The 11,416-nt window shown below is 47.0% G+C and overlaps 1 protein-coding gene and 1 long non-coding RNA gene across 6 annotated transcripts in view; one reads left to right on the top strand and one right to left on the bottom strand.

The window, feature by feature from the left end:
* Positions 1-238: 238 nt before the first annotated feature.
* On the bottom strand, positions 239-5,022 carry LOC107319764. Its single transcript, XR_001557933.2, has 2 exons — positions 4,917-5,022; positions 239-1,475 (listed from the first exon to the last, which is right to left on the bottom strand). It is a non-coding gene; the product is annotated as an uncharacterized LOC107319764 (long non-coding RNA).
* A 197-nt stretch (positions 5,023-5,219) lies between these two features.
* Positions 5,220-11,416, top strand: part of TMCC1 (transmembrane and coiled-coil domain family 1) — a 73,378-nt gene continuing 67,181 nt past the window's right edge. For 2 of the 5 annotated variants that reach the window (XM_015874858.2, XM_032447281.1), the window contains exons 1-2: positions 5,221-5,333; positions 6,476-6,717. The gene's annotated coding sequence lies outside the window, so the exon portion shown is untranslated. Of the gene's footprint in view, positions 5,334-5,760; positions 6,378-6,475; positions 6,718-11,416 lie in introns of those variants that run through there. The other 3 variants (XM_015874853.2, XM_015874850.2, XM_015874851.2) reach the window with 3 other exon arrangements.

The raw sequence follows: 11,416 nt of genomic DNA, 5'->3' as shown, positions 1-11,416 counted from the left end.
CCTTCCTTCCTTCCTTCCTTCCTTCCTTCCTTCCTTCCTTCCTTCCTTCCTTCCTTCTTTCTCTTCCTTTCTTCCTTTCTTCCTTTCTTTCCCTTTCCTCCTTTCTTCCTTTCTTCCTTTCTTTCTTTCTTCTGGACAGATCAAGAATGTCCAGCTCACATGGCACAGCCAAAGCACAGCCCATGCCCTACCAGTCTTTTGCAGACAAAGAGAATGTACTCTATGTACTCCATACATGTTTGTACTGTAAACACAGTCTGTTTCCCAACCAGCTCATGTGGGCTGATGCATTCAGTGACTACTTCCACACTTCAGCTGTGTCCTGGTGGCAGCTGCATTTCAGAGGATGAAAAAAGTTCGCAGGTATTTCAGCTGAAGTTTGCAAAGAACTTTGTGTGGGAAAATGAGATGGAGAAATGTGTTCATGAATCAGTAATAGACAGGTTTTTTTATGAGTTCCCAACTGACCTGCATCCCTCCATGGTTCCTGAATCCATTTTAGCATTAATTGGTTTGAGGAAGACCTTGTTTTTACTAATATCTTTCCCTGTCTGCACTTCAGGGCTGCAAACCCAGCTTCATGCATAGCCGTAAAGTGAACTGTGCAAGAGGTGTGAGGCAGGAAAACAATATTGTTTCGATAGCAAGGGCTGCTGATGCTGCAGACAGCCCCCATTTAAGTGTTTGCTCTTCCTGGAAGTTCTCAGTATGCGCAGTGCTCTTCTGAATGCATTTTACTTTTTGCCCTCATAGCAGACCTGGTGCACAATAAAAGTGTGTCTGCACTGCATCTGGTCATGCCAGAAAGAGCTGTGGAGTCACCTGTCTGTTCCCTGAAGTCTGCAGTGCAAATGTGTTCTATCAGTCAAAAAAAGGTTCCACATTGCAGTCAGAAGATGGAAGCTCTCAGCTAACAGGAGATAGAGACATCCCTCCCTGGCAGGGCTTGGGATGTCAGAGCCATCCCTGAAGATCCTCTTCTGCCTGGAAAGAGTCTGTCCAGAAGTGACGCAGAGATGTTTGGTGGAAGAAATCTCTGGATTTTCAGTACTTGTAGGCGCTGTGTTTGATCACTCCAGAACTGCAGGGAATTTCCCACCGACTCTTCACATTACTGAGGGGTTAAGTTCGGCAGTGCCATGCAGCTGGTCGCGCTCTGTCAGCGAGTGGTGGCTGTTTTGTTTCCAGCAACTCTGGTCTCCGTGTTCCTGGGCACTGGGCGCTCTGCGGGGCACCGGGCGGAGCGGACATTTCATCCCGCTTCGAGCACCGCACGCCTCCCGGACTCGTGCAGCGGAAGGCGGCCGTGGGTCACGCACTGCGCGCTGCGGGGCCGTTACCGCCCGTGGTGAAGGCGAATTGCGGGGTCTGAAATGCTGAAGGGGCTCTGGTTCGTTGAAACTTCAGGAGATCACCGCATTCCTTCTGCGACACGGCATCGTGCAGCGAGGGGCCGGGAGCAGGAGGTGGCACTGCTGGATTAAGTAAAAAAAAAAGGATGTTTGAAAGAATGTACTGGCACCCCCTTGTGCTCATCCTGCAGCATCTGCGCCTCTCCACGGGAAGTAAAAGGCTCCGGCGCTTTATCCTGGTTCTCTGAGGAGCTCTGGGGCCCATCAGCAACGTGCTTAGCAGTGCAAGGACACGTATGGATGCACAGCGAGGTACAGTCAGATGTGTTCTGGGCCTGCCACGTTCCTGTGGGAGCTGTGATGCTGAGGGTGTGCTGGACTGGGCCCTGTTTTCAGGGCTTTGAATTGCCCGTCCCTGGAAACAGGAAACACTCTCCCCCACCAATGGCAGCTGTCATGCAGTTCAGTAAATAGTGGATCCATCTACGTCAACAAGGCTCTCTTAGCCTTTGCTCATGTGACAGGTGCTCCAGTCCCTTAATCATCATTGTGGCCCTTCAGTGGACTCTCTCTTTTGTCCTTAAGTACCTAAAACTGGGCACAAAAAATGCTCCAACTTCATGGCTCCCCTTGGCTTTTGGCTACCAGGACTGTAGGGAACATGTTCCCTGGAAGTGGGCAAGAGCAGTACATTCCAGGCTCTGTGTTCATCTTCATTGCTTTTTATGACTGCGTGTTAATCCTTTCAGAGCTTCCCTTCCTTGTTATTAAACCATCACGTCAACTTTTCTCATCAGTGTCCCCTTAATAGTATCTATAAACTCTAGAACCATTACCTTCTTCCAGATGTGTTTTGCTGCTCCCCTTCTTTCCCCATTCCTTGAAATATGCCAACCCTGTCATATGCTGCCTCAGCAATACTTGTGACAGTGACTTGGGATATTTGCCTTTGGCTTGTGAACTTCTCACTCACGTATTTCTAGTTTATATTTGCTTGTCAGTATCTGTGGGAGTCTGGCCTTTGCTTTCCCTAAATACTGAATCTAGAGATGGCCCCAGACATCTTTTGAGGCAGAAAAGGGACTTTTTTTTTTCCTTAACTGCTCAATGGTTTGTAAGTTTGCCCTTCCAGCATCAGTAAGTTAGTACTGCTGGTGACTTCACTTGCAGCAGCTACATTGTTTGAAGAGCCTCCGAGAGTGGATCTGTATTTCTAATCATTGCTATTAGTGATGTTACTTTCAGCTTAGGAACTTTAGTGTAGGTCCTGCTTCCTTACAGGAGGCAAAACTGTTTGAAAATTGAAGTCAATTGCTTGTCATTATATTGCTGCATTACGGCATTATCTAGAGAATGAAGTTGAGCCATTCAGGAAACTATCTGTATAGGTCGTGGTCTAACAAAGTTTGCCAGGGTTCTACCAGCGCTGACAAAAGGGGATATGTGCACGTATTAGGAAAAAGATTCCTTCTTCTACTCATTTTTCTCATGCCTCATGCTCTGGAAATGAATATAACCATGCAGAAGTGAACTGTCCTTCTCATTCTGTGGCCCACAGTGGTTTTAGCCTAGTAGTCCCTTAATCTATGGTTTTAACTCTACTGAAACCAAAAAGATACTTTACTGAATGTTTCCACGGGCTTTCTTGGGTTCTTAGTTGGTTATCTCCTGTCCTTCCACAAGCATCAGTCTGAGAAAACCTCAGCTAACATGTATTCTACAGAATCACAGAATCATAGGGGTTGGAAGGGACCTCCAGAGCTCATCCAGTCCAACCCCCTGCCAAAGCAGGTTCCCTACATCAGGTCACACAGCTCAGCGTTCAGGCAGGTCTTGAATATCTTCAGAGAAGGAGACTCCACAACTCCCTGTGCAGCCTGTTCCAGTGCTCCGTCACCCTCACCGTAAAGAAGTTGTTGCGCACATTTGTGCAGAACTTCCTATGCTTTAGTTTCTGGCCATTTCCCCTTGTCCTGTCTCCACACACTGCTGAAAAGAGTCTGGCCTCACCACTATGCCCCCCACACCTCAGATATTTATAGACCTCTGCTGGACTCTTTCTAAGAGATCCCTGTCTTTTTTGTACTGGGGAGCCCAGAACTGGACACAGTACTCCAGATGAGGCCTTAGCAGGACAGAGTAGAGGGGGAGGATCACCTCCCTTGACCTGCTGGACATGCTCTTTTTAATGCACCCCAGAATGCCATTGGTCTTTTTGGCAATGAGGACACACTGCTGGCGCACGGACAACCTGTCGTCTACCAGGACACCCTCACTGTCCACTCATCTATCCCACGCTTCCTCAGCTTTATTATAAGGGGAGACAGTATCAAATGCCTTGCTGAAATCAAGGTAGACTACAACCACCACCTTCCCCCCATCCACCCAGTCAGTGGCAACATCATAGAAGGCCGCAAGGTTAATCGAGCACGACCGCCCCTTGGTGAACCCACACTGACTACTCCTGATAACCTCCTTTTCTTCCAATTGCCTGGAGATGGCATCCAGCACAAGCTGTTCCATCATCTTTCCAGGGACAGAGGTGAGGCTGACTGGTCTGTAGTTACCCGGATCTTCCTTCTTGCCCTTTTTGAAGACCAGAGTGACATTGGCTGTCCTCCAGTCTTCAGGCACCTCCCCCATTCTCCAAGACTTCTCAAAGATGATAGAGAGCATTTCAGCAATCACCTCCGCCAGCTCCATCGGTACCTTTGGATGCACCCTATAGGGTCCCATGAATTTATGAACATTAGTGTTGCCTAGTCGCTCACAGGCTACCTCTTCCCTGACTGAAGGGAAGTCTTCCATTCCTCAGAGGCTCTCACTAACCTCCAGGGTCTGGGATTCCTGAGGGAGAACTTTTCCATTGAAGACAGAAGCAAAGAAGCATTCTAGTACAGCATCTAATCTGCAGACAGGGTTGATCATATATGTTTGTAGCACTGACATGAAGCTTACTTGTTTGGAAATGCCAGATGGAAAAGGTTGCACTTTTATTACTGTAAGTATTAATTGCTTTTGTTTTATTAACTTCCTAGGCTGGATTAGAGCACTCACAATGGACAGAGTGCTTTGCAAATGAAAGTGGATAATTTTTCCTTGTATTATTGCATTACACCATTGTCTAGAGAGTAAAATGCTCCTTTCAAGTTGTAACAAGCTGTAATTTCGTTGAAGATTCTCTAGTATTCTTGCACAAGAGCACAGTTGCAACAGTTTATTCACAGGAGCCAGAAGGTCAACTTACAGACCCCCTAATATCCAGCTGGAGATGTATTATAGCTCTGATGTATCTCAACTGGGAGCGTGCTTGGTGTGCTGAAACTGGATGGGTTGTACCCTGTGAAGACATTCTAAGCTGCTGTAGCTATTTGGAGTGTTACGGGCCCTCTAATGTCCAACTGGAGATATTAAGCACTTTACTGCCTGTTGATTCTCGGCCCTAAAATCCTGCTTGCATTTTGTGATTTAACTATTTTAATTAAAACGATTCCATAGATTTTAAAGGGAAATTATTCTCATTTCAATAACTGACTTCTGAGGAAAACAAGGCTTAAATTTTACCCTCCTCAAATTGCTCCAAGCAGTGGCTGTTTTATCAGGGCACTTTCTGTTGTGCCTTCCATCGCTATTACGTCAGCTCACAAGAGAGCGCTCCAGCTTCTCGTGCAGAGCAGGATCACACCGGGCAGCATCGGTGCTGACGGCGGGGCAGCCGAAGGGAGATGCGGGCCGGCAGGGCAGCGCTGCAGATCGGATCGGATCGGATCGGATCGGATCGGGCCGCGCCAAAAGCGCGTGACGGAGCACGTGACACGCGCGGCACCTCGGGGGCGTGTCCTCACGGTGGGGCGGGTTCGACGCGTGCGGGTGGTTCCGCCTCCAACGGCGGCGGCGCTGCGCGGTGACGTCGCGCGGCCTGGGCGAACGTTGCGGCGCTGCGTGGGGATGGAGCGGCCGTCGCTGGCGCCGCGCTCGGCGGTGGGTGACCCGCGGGCGGTGCCGCGAGCGCGGCGGGGCTGATGGTCGCGGGTCGGGTCGGGTCGGGTCGGGTCGGGTCGGGTCGGGTCGGGTCGGGCGCCGAGGACTCCTTCGGCTCGGCCGTCCTAACGCGTCGCCGTCCGCCCCCCGGCTGGCCGGGTCCTCCGGACGCGGGGCCGCCCTCCGCCGTTGCCCGGCTCCTGCCCGCGGCGCGGCTGGAGGGGGCGGTGCGGAGCGGAGGGGCTCCCGGCCTCGCCGTGCGCGTCGGCGGCCGAAGGCGCGGGGCCGAGCGGAGACCGCGCGTGGGGGCGTAGCGCTGCGGAGGCGCACGGAGCGGAGGGGCAGCACGAAGCTCTCGGCTCCGCTCCTTCGCTCCGAGTCCCGCGCTGCTCTGCGCTGTGGGGGTCGGGGAGGGTCAGGGAGGTTCGGGCGGGCGCGCGGTGTATCGCGATGCGGGGAAGCGCTCCGTGCGTGGGGGAACGTGCGCGGTGTGCGGTAAGACACGTGTCGTGTCCTGCAGCCGCCGTGCTGATCGAAGGAAATGAACAACAACAACAAACCGAAAGTTTCCCAAAGGCAGCACATAATCCGGGCGCACCCGTGGCTTTGTCGCTCCTTCCCTCCGCGGGTGTTGCTGCCTCTGCCCTCCTCTCCTGGTCGGCAGCGTGGGATTTGTGCGTGGGATGTGCTGAGCAGGGTGGTGGGAATGGCACGGATGGGGCGGGATTCGCTGCCTGGGGATTTCCTTTTATTTATAGCAAACAGTGGGAATTATGGATTCTAATTGCATCTCGGTACCATTTTTTTAAAGAACGTCCATTAGAACAACCATTCTAACTCCTGACGTGTTCCTGCATGAAGATATGCAGAGAACACCGAGACCTCTATTAAGCTGCAGTGTGATGTTATGCTGTGTGCTCCCTTATGGTCAGACTTAACCCAAGTGCTCCAAGATTTTTCTCTTTGAGTAACATTATTAGGGTGAGCAACTCTGAATAGGAGATAATACCAGAAGCTGGTGGAAACCCACTGCTTCATGTCAGAGTAGGTTCTTCCTCCTGAAGGAGATGGATCTGCGGTGATGTTTTGTTGCTGATCAGATGTCAATGCTTTTTTCTTACTGTGCTTATTAATTCTGGCAGGTCTTCATCCTTTATGAAGAAGTTTTGTTGCCAAGACTTGCTGTGAAGATGACCCACGCTACTGAATGCAATTGTCTGCAAATGTAGGAGCCAACAAATGTGATGTCCTGCCCTCCCTTGACTTTCCTCTTTCTCACGGAGTTTATATTTCTAAAGTATTTCTAGATCTTTATTGAAGACATTTGGATTCCAGCTATGAGCATATCTATGCAAGGAGATGAGCAAGCCTGAGCAATGCTGAGGTGTGTATACCTTCTGTATTTCATAACACATGGGTAATCAAAGTTTGTTATTGAAATCAATAATAGATATGTTTGGGGAATGAACCTTTGCTAAGTGCCCAAGAGCGACAATGAACAAGAGCTGTAAAATGTGCTGTCTGGGCAGAACACAAGTCATTGGATCTTGGGCTCCCTCCATGCTATAGGTGGCCAATGTCTGTTATGTGTTGGAGGAAGAGGGACAGTGGAAATGTATAAGGAGAAAACCATCTTTTATTAGGGGGCCAAGAATTGAAGCATGTTACTTCTCATTTGGTAATACTAGTCTGAAAGGTGAATTAGTTTACACTGGTTGCTCTGTGTTGCTCTAATCCTGTTCTGAAGGGTAACTAAGACTTCAGAAAATGTTAAAGGGCACTGAGATACAGAGCTGGGTGATGGTGTCATTAGTCCAACTTAGGAGATGGGCTGTGATGGGAATTCTGCAGACACCTACACTTCTTCAGAAAGAAATTTGGCAGATTTCAGTATTTCTCAGAGTTGCTTGTGCTCCCTCAGTCAATCCCTTGTTGGCCCAGTTTTTCATCCTGGAGCTGTTGGCTGAGATTTTCCTGAAGGTTAGTTGCCATGGTAATTATTCTGTTAGCAAATAAATGTGCTTTTTATAATCTCTGGGTATGGTAATGGGGAGCAGAAAGACTGTTAGCCTTCCAATTGAGACTGCAGACCCAAGGAGGCTTAATGTTAGTAAATCACAACCAGTAGGAGAGAGCTGAACTGATTGTGGTTGGGTGGTGGTGGTGATGAATATTGTTTGGTCCCCGAGAAAAGAACAGTGGTAGAGTACCTTACAGTGAGTCTGAGTAATGGTTAAGATTGGACAAATGGAGAAGGAGCAGCTTCTGTTTCAGAGTGTTATGGTGGAACCTACTGATTCAGGTCTACAGTGATTTACCGACTCAGTGAAGTGAAAGCATTCTTGATGAAAAAGAACCTTTCTGGGGGGTGTGGTATTGTGATCCTCTGTGGTGTGAGATTTGGGTTGAGATAACCTCTAGTTTCAGTCTTGAGCTGGTCCAGCAGCAGGGTTGTGGTGGGAAAGCTGAAAGCAGAAAGGACTGTTCACTGGCAGAGGAGGAGCAGGTTAGGAAACATAAGCAAGTTATTGAGATGCACCCATGAGTGGTAAGAGAAGTGGCTGATACCATTGCAAAGCCACTGTTGGTTGTCCTGGGAAGGCTGTGCTGATCCAGGAGGGTCCCTAAGGACTCAAGGAAAGCAAGTTCCACCCGTGTTCCAGAAGGAATCTTATGGAAAAAAAAAAAAAAAAAAAAGGATCAAGAGAACCGTGAGTGGGTCAGTCAGCTCACCTCTGTTCTGGGGATGGTAATCGAATGAATAGTGCTAGAAACAGTTTCTAAGCATCTTAAAAAATGAGGTGATTGGAATAAGGTGTTATGCCTAACCACCTTGATAGCTGTCTACAAAGAGATGACTGACTTGGTGGATTTGATTGCTTCAACTTCGGTAGAGCTTTCAGTGGTCAACCTTCACTTTCCCATAGGTAAACTGAGGAGATACAAAGTAGATATGCGGATACTGAGTTGGATGGGAAGTGGTTGAGCTAGTTTGCTGTCCTACTTGTTGTCTGTGTGTCTCATTGCTGCTCTGTTTGTGAGAATTGTGGTCAGTGGCAGGAAGGCCCAGCTGGAGGCCTGTTGCTAGTGGAGTTCCCCAGGGTCTGGCACTGTGTTCAATCCTGTTTAACTTCTTCATTAATGACCTAGGTGCTGAGGTTTGAGTGATAAAGCACTGTATGCTACCCAGTCTGACTTTAAAGAAAAGCTAAAACATAGCAAAGTTGCTGCTTTTTAACTCAGTTGGTGCTAAATGTCAGTGAAAAACTTTCACATAAAAAAAGCAGCTGATTCAGTGGGAAAAGCATTGTGATTGTGATGCACCAAATGACTTGCTGGTGTTAGAGAACAGAAGTTTTCAGGTCCCTGCTGCTCAAAGATCAGAGGAGGAATACTGGTTTTGAGTCGCTGGGGGGGATATCTAATCAGTCTGCACCAGATTAGGTCAGCTATTGTCTCCCACAAGTCAGTGTGAATGTGATGCTTTCCTAAACGTGGAGATAAGGACGCATGTTAAAATCACATGTAGCCTGGGTGACTGGTAGATCTCTTTCTTTACAAGCCTACTGATGTAATGTGTATTAACTCTTTTATAACTCCAAGCCTGTAATAAAGTTTTGTTTATAAACTAGAGGTGTTAAATCTTGTCCTCTGCATTGTCACAGATGGATGTGCTGGGAGCTGCAAGGAGGAGCTGTCATTTTCTGACCAGTTCTTTTGACTCAGTGTCTGTAGTGCCCAAAATAGCTGTGGTGTAACTTTTTATCTCCTCTTGGAAAGTGGGATGAAAATAGCTGTTTTTCCATTCTTTGTGGTTCACTTGTTCCTGACATTTGAGTCAGCTTTGACACATAGTGGCAGCATCTCCTGGCAGGATGAAGGAGCATCTCTGAACTTTCTCTACCACACCTCCTTTCTGTGTTGGAGAGTTATTGCCAAAATGCTTGGCATGGCCTACTAACGTATTTTTCCAGAGTCTGGAACATCTTATTGAGATAGTGACAATGGCAGGAGTGGATAATAGGAGTGTAGCTGGCCTCAGATGGAAATACTTAAAGGAATGAAATCAGTTCCAGTGAATGGGCTTTTTGACAAGAGGGAAGCTAAAACAATCTGGATTAGTCCTTTTCAAATCATTCCTGTATGTAATTTGTTATTTGTTGGGAGGCTCTCAGGTGTGCTTCAGTGTTGGAAATTCCGGACATAGATGGTCTCAACCTCGCCAATGCAACAGTTGCCTCTGCCACAGTGAAACTTGAACTTTTCTTTACCACTATGTGTCCCTGCAACATTGAAAAGTGATTAAAACAGCTTAAAGCAGTTCCTTTGGGTGCTGAACTGTGGCATGTTTTGACAAGTGGTGCTTAAAACTGAACTTTAAATGAAACATATATTTACAAGAGTATGTTACTGTAGCAGATTTTTATTGTCATGGTCCTTAATTTGGAGCTCTCACCATTTCTGAGTTGAGAAGAGAGCAGAATATCAGTGCAAACTGCAGTTTTCTCTCTTTTTTTATGCATTTTCCTAAAGCTTTGTGCTTTACCTCCTGTTCTTCAGCTCATCTGGGGGTTCCACCAGAGCTGAGTGCTCCTCTGGCCGGGCTGTGCACCTCGCATCGCTGTCTTCCTTGTCTCTTCCTTGCTGGAATGCTGAGTTAAGATGTTGTTGCTTGTGGGCTATTTCATTAATATGTTTTTTAATATGCAGATCCTCACTGTTCTTTTAATCTCTGTTTTCAGATTGTGAGTATGTGCAGATATCTAATGGAAAAAAATGACTGGTATTAGCCAGTTCCTCTCTTTAGTAATCTGGTTTATTTGTTCTTTGTTTCCATATCCCAAGCTCCTTTATTTTTGGAAAACCCACCACTTTAAGTATTTTCTTAGTATTTCTTTACTCTTTCTCAAAGAAGAGAATAATAGTTTCTTTGTTTACAAAATGCAGTATTTGAATAGCAGAAAAGAAATTCTGGTGAGTCCTTGGTGAAGTTGATGATCCCATGTCTCCACCTGCTCTGGCTTTAACTGCAAATATAAGTCTTTTTGTAATGCTACTTAGGAGTAATCATGATGTGTTTCTGCACTGCTTCCCTTCGTTACAGCCAGCAATGTGGTCAGTTTTCCCCCAGCCGAGTGTTACCCAGATTTGAATTAATGTTCTTGTTTTGGTTTACATCACAGCACTGTAGACAGCTGTCCATACAGCGAGTGTAGTGGTGGGATGTCAGCATGGGGCTGGGAAATAGCTGCAGGAGGCAGAAGAAGCGGTGGGTTCTTTAAGTTGCTCTCTGTTGTACTAGTGGTGCTGTGGAAGCCCAGCCTCACATCCCTGCCTGCCCTCCCATCAAGCACGGAGTTCAGAACATGCAGCTGAGCTACTTGCGGAACATTGATTGTAACTTTTCTGTTGTTTAGCAGCAAGCAGAGACATTTGCAAGAAAGTGCTGCATTTTGGCATTTATTTACATCTGTTTTTGAAGGAAGGATGTGGATTTCCTGAAACATTGCTAAGTGAAGGTGGAAGTGTCAGCTCTCAGCCTCATCTTGGCCAACTCCACAGCTGTGAACTGCAGCCTTCTGCTGCACGCTGTGGTGGGCACAATGTGAAGCTGCTAATTTTTAGTCTTTGCTCTGAAGAAATACTTGCTATGAGGCAGGTTTTCTTGTGAAGCAGGTTGGCTTTTAAAGAATCTTTACATATGCCCAGATCCGTAAAGATCTTTTTTTTTTGCTTGCAAAAAACCTGCAGGCTGTATTTTCAGTGTTGTTTCTGAGCTTTTAAATCTCTACACATTTTATATACTCTTATTTTTTTCTTTTTTGTGTGTGACTGATGTATATAGTTGGGAACACTGGGAAAACAGAATACTCTAGTTAAGTCTTTCTTTAACCTTGATTTAACTTTCTCAAGACATTGATTTTACTAAATCCAGTGGAAAATAGCCTTGCAGTGGCTGTGGTAGGCTCCAGGTAAATACTAAATGCTACGTGCTTGTAAACAAATTGGAAGGTGGCAGCAGTGAGAGATGATGTAGATGTGGTAATCTTAAGGGTAAAGCTGGTTTGATGCTCTGCTCCAAA

This window comes from Coturnix japonica, chromosome 12, assembly GCF_001577835.2.
Source record: "Coturnix japonica isolate 7356 chromosome 12, Coturnix japonica 2.1, whole genome shotgun sequence".
Classification (NCBI taxonomy): domain Eukaryota; kingdom Metazoa; phylum Chordata; class Aves; order Galliformes; family Phasianidae; genus Coturnix; species Coturnix japonica.
The sequence above is the reverse complement of the archived record's forward strand: the minus strand, read 5'-3'. Positions and strand labels throughout refer to the sequence as shown.